Here is a 5177-nt window from a genome sequence, read left to right as displayed (position 1 = left end):
TGCCTCTTAGGACATATACACGCAGTGATATCACTCTCGGGTTTCTTTGGTGAATTCTCCTATTGTGCACTGTATCTTCCCCCTGTGGGTAATATGTCCAAACGGGGCTGCAATCAGACAGAGTCTCCTCAGCTCCTGTCCTGCAGAGGCTGTACAGCAGGCCTATCTGAGCAGGATGTTATCCAGGACGGGTTATGTGTCAATTGCTTTCTCCCCCCTAATCAGCCCTCTGCCACGGTGGTTTCACCACAACCCCCCTGGGCAGCTTTTCAGCAATTATTAGGTACCCTAGTGGATCGCCTTCCGCCATCCATTGCACCCCCTGTAGTCCAGCCCCCTCCACCTTGGGTGGATGCCCTGTCGACCACTTTGCAGACCTTTCAGCAGACTACGGTGGCTATGCAGAAGCTGCTGCCCAGTGCTGCTCAGCCAACCAGACCTGTGTTAACACCATTGCTGTCGGTAGTTCAGGATGATACTGATGATGAGGGAGTAGTAATAATAATGCTGATGATGATCTTAATCTTGATGATGACCAGGATAATGATCCTATGCCCACTGATACTCCTGCTTCTCAAGCAGAAACACCTAATGTGGCAGCTCTCATTCACGATATCCGTGAGGTCCTTTTAACAGACTCGGAGGAGCCTGAACCTACTGCTAAGACCAGAAAGTCATTAAGGCCCAATTTCCTCACTCTGACCACTTAACAGAGATCAGGACAGATCAATGGGAAGCTTTTAGGAAAAAGTCAAATATCCCTAGAAAATTGCTGTCCAGATATCCTCTTCCACCTGAGGATTGTAAGCCATGGGAGAATCCGCCGCTGGTAGATTCCCATGTGACCAGGTTAATAAAGCCTTCTGTCCTCCCAGTTACCTCTGGGTCAGTCCTAATGGATCCCACAGACAGACGCTTAGAACAGTCTCTTAGGACCATGTTTTCTTTTTCTGGCGCAGTCCAGAGACCCCCTATTGCAGCAACCTGGGCGTCAAAAGCCATTTTGCCTTGGGTTCAAACAGTGGAAGATGAGCTCCCTCTGGATGCTTCTGAGGACGCCAAATTATGTGTACACCACATAAGACAGACGGCATTGTATATCATGGAGGCCATGTCTGACGCAGGCTCCTTAGCAGCCAGGGCGTCTGCCAGCTCTGTTCAGGCCCGCCGCATTATCTGGCTCAGGCCATGGAAAGCGGATGTGGAATCCAAGAAAAGTTTGGAATTGCTGCCCTTCAAGGGCGAGAATTAATTCGGGGAGGAGCCTAATAAAATTGTAGCCTCTCTGGCAGCTGCTAAGACTGCTGGTCTCCCTACAGCTCTGCCGCAGAAAGCTAGGACCTCTTCCTTTCACCCCCAAGGTAAAGCTAGAGGGCAATCCTATACTAGGAACGGCCCTCCCAACAAGGCAGGCAAAGCTAAGCTCAAACAGGCCTGGGCCACTAGACAGGCCCCTGCCAAACCATCCGCATGACGGGACCCGCCTCCCGCAGGGGGATCCCCAGGTGGGAGGCAGACTTCTGCACTTTGCTCCCCAATGGCTGTCTACAACAACAGACGCCTGGGTGAGGGAAGTGGTGTCCCGGGGATACTCCATAACCTTCATAAAGCCTCCGCCTTTTCTGCACGGGTCTTCCTCACGATCCACATGAGGCAGAACATTTGTTAAAAATCCTGCAGTCTTTGTTGGGGTCTCGGGTCATTGTCCCAGTACCGCCACTCAAAAGAGGGCGGGGTTATCACTCCACTCTGTTCCTGGTTCCCAAACCAAACGGAACATACAGACCCATACTAAACCTAAAATCACTAAACAAGGTGGTAAAGGTGTCAAAGTTCTGGATGGAAACTTTGAGGACAATAATCCTGGCACTGGAAGCAGGGGATTACATGGTCTCACTAGACATCCGAGATGCGTTCCTGCACGTCCCCATTCTGCCGGCACACCAGAAGTACCTCAGGTTTGCCATTCAGAATCGCCATTTCCAATTCCAGGCCCTTCAATTTGGCCTGGCCACAGCCCCCAGGATTTTTACGAAAATCATGGCGGTGATGGCGGAACATCTTCACCGGCAAGGTATCCGAGTGTTCCCATACCTGGACGACCTCCTATTGGTGGCAAAGCCTCAGGAGGTTCTGTTATTGCACCTGCAGATAACAATTAAAACTCTTCAGACTCACGGCTGGCTCCTGAATTGGGAGAAATCCTCTCTGGTCCCTTCGCAGCAAATGTTGCATCTGGGAGCTCTCCTGGACACTCGATCGTTGCGGATGTTGCTCCCCACAGACAAATGCATCTCTCTGCAACACCGAATTCGGCTGTTTCTTCAGGGCCCACGAGTCTCCATTCACTGGGCAATGAGAATTTTGGGCCTGATGGTATCGACATTCGATATGGTGGAGTGGGCACAGTTCCATTCTCTTCCTTTACAACAGCTCATTCTGAGAAAGTAGGACGGTCTCTCTCATCACATCAGGTCCACCTTCCTCTCATTGACCCCAGAGGTAACGGAGTCCCTGCAGTGGTGGCTCCAAATGGAACATCTGTTCCAAGGTCGTCCATTCTGGTTCACGGAGTGGACGATTCTCACTACCGACGCCAGTCTTCGAGGCTGGGGGGCGGTAGTAGGATCCCGATCCTTGCAAGGTGTTTGGTCTCCTTTGGAAACTCGCCTTTCCATCATCATCCTGGAACTACGGGCAGTACACAACGCCCTGATTCAGTCGCTGGACCTACTCCAAGGGAAACCCGTGCAGATCAGGTCGGACAACGCCACGGCGGTGGGGTACATCAACCGCCAGGGAGGTACCCGCAGCAAAGCTGCTCTCCAAGAGGTGTCCAGAATCCTCACCTGAGCGGAACAACATCTTCTGGCCCTGTCAGCAGTTTTCATCCCAGGCGTTCTAAACTGGGAGGCAGACTTCCTGAGCCGACAGGACATTCACCCGGGGGAGTGGTCACTCCACCCGCAGGTCTTTGCACTCCTGACAGACCGTTGGGGGTCAGCCGGATGTGGACCTAATGGCCTCCAGACACAACAGGTAAGTGTCCAAATTCGGGTCGAGGTCCAAGGATCCTCAAGCGTGCTTCACGGATGCCCTGTCGGTTCCATGGACTTTTCTTCTTCCATACGCCTTTCCACCAATAAACATGATTCCCAGAGTCATCAGAAAGTTCAAAAAGGAAGGCGGGAACTTCATCCTAATAGCTCCAGTCTGGCACCGCAACTACTGTCCTCCAACTACTGTCATTCCAGCATCCATTCCCTCTGCCCCTTCGGGCAGATTTGCTGTCAGGGTCCTTGTCTGCACCCGGACCCTCAACGTCTATCTTTGACGGCGTGGCACTTGAAACTGCCTTGCTAAAGCACAAGGGCTTCTCCTCCAAAGTAGCTAAGACTATGATCCGGGCACGCAAGCCAGCGTCCTCCAGGATTTACTACCGGATTTGTGCTACTTCGCATGGTGTACACCAAAACGATTCAATCCGAAGGTCTTCAAAGTTGCCAGGATCCTGGCTTTCCTTCAAAAGGGTCTCGACTTGGGCCTGAGATTGGCCTCCCTTAAAGTCCAGGTCTCGGCCTTATCGGTCTGGTTTCAAAATAAAATTGTGTTTCTTCCGGATGTTCGCACGTTTCTACAGGGAGTGTTACATGTCCAACCTCCTTATGTCCCTCCTACAACACCCTGGGCCCTATCCATCGTGTTACAGGCGTTGACTAAACCCCCATTTGAACCGCTTCATCCAGCAGATTTCAAATGGCTGACGGTTAAGACTGTTTTTCTTCTGGCCAACGGGTCATCTGTCAGCACTTTCTTACAAGTCTCCTTTCCTTGTTTTTCATCAGGGCGGTGCTAAGAACTAAACCGTCTTATCTTCCTAAAGTCGTCTCCAGATTCCATGTTAATCAGGAGATTGTAGTCCCTGCGTTCACGTCAGAAGGCCTGTCAGCGGAAGAATGCTTACTCGATGTGGTCAGGGCTCTGACCATATATGTCGACCGTTCTGAGTCGGTCAGAAAATCTGACTCCTTTTTGTGCTATACGGATTTCGCAAAAAGGGTTGGCCAGCGGGCAAACAGACTATTGCTCGCTGGATTTGCATGGCTATACAGAAGGCTTATCAACAGGCTACTCTTCCTATCCTGGTCTCTATCAAAGCACACTCTACTAGAGCGGTTGGCCCATCATGGGCAGCGCGCGGAGGTGCATCTGCCGAACAGCTGTGCAAGGCTGCAACGTGGTCATCTGTCCATACCTTCATCACATTTTATGCCTTTGACACGTTCGCCTCCCAGGATGCCTCCTTTGGTCGTCGGGTACTTCTGACACCTCAGGCAAATTCCCACCCTTGTGACATCCCCAATGTCCCCTGTGGGACCCTGACAAGGAAACGGAAAGTTATGGTAGAACCTACCTTGGTTAATTTTCTTTCCTTGAAGTCCATGGGAACCACAGGGCGCCCTCCCTTTAATTTGTTCCTGAGGTTTCCCTATCAGTGATATGTTACACTGTGACCGATAACGACCATTCTCCTGTCCTCGTGCTGTAATCTGTGTGTGTGAGTACTTGGCCATGTGCCGTACTGTGTATGTATGAGGACTTGGGCATGTGGTCTTCCTGTCCTCTTCTCTGCTCCGCTTCCTGCTTATGGCTTGTTACAAAAACTGGCTGCATGAGCCTGGAGGCGGGGTTGTAGGGGAGAGGGCTCGGGCATCCTGGGAATTCTAAAGAGCTTTGCTGATTGGTGCCTCGGACCCCCTGGATCCGCCTACAACCCCGATGTCCCCCTGTGGTTCGGCGCCCTGTGGTATTGCTCACTCAACAGAATCTCTGTCCCGCTTCCACTGCACCTCACCTCTACAGGGGGAGGAAGAGTAGTTTGTGCACAATACTGCTTAGGTATACACAGCTGCCAGCACTACTATTTGTTACAGTTCAGAGGTTCTCAAACTCGGTCCTCAGGCCCCCACACAGCTCACGTTTTCCAGGTCACCTGACAGGTGCCTTCGTTACTCACTGACACATTTTAAAAGATCCACAGGTGGGGCTAATTATCTCACTTGTGATTCTGTGAGGAGACCTGCCAAACGTGCCCTGTGTGGGGTCCTGGGGACCGAGTTTGAGAACCTGTGTTATATAGAAATGAATATAGTGTTTCAGCATGAGAAAAGCCATAA

This window comes from Crinia signifera, chromosome 4 (genome assembly GCF_055691185.1).
Source record: "Crinia signifera chromosome 4, ASM5569118v1, whole genome shotgun sequence".
Taxonomy (NCBI): Eukaryota; Metazoa; Chordata; class Amphibia; order Anura; family Myobatrachidae; genus Crinia; species Crinia signifera.
This window is presented reverse-complemented; position numbering follows the sequence as displayed.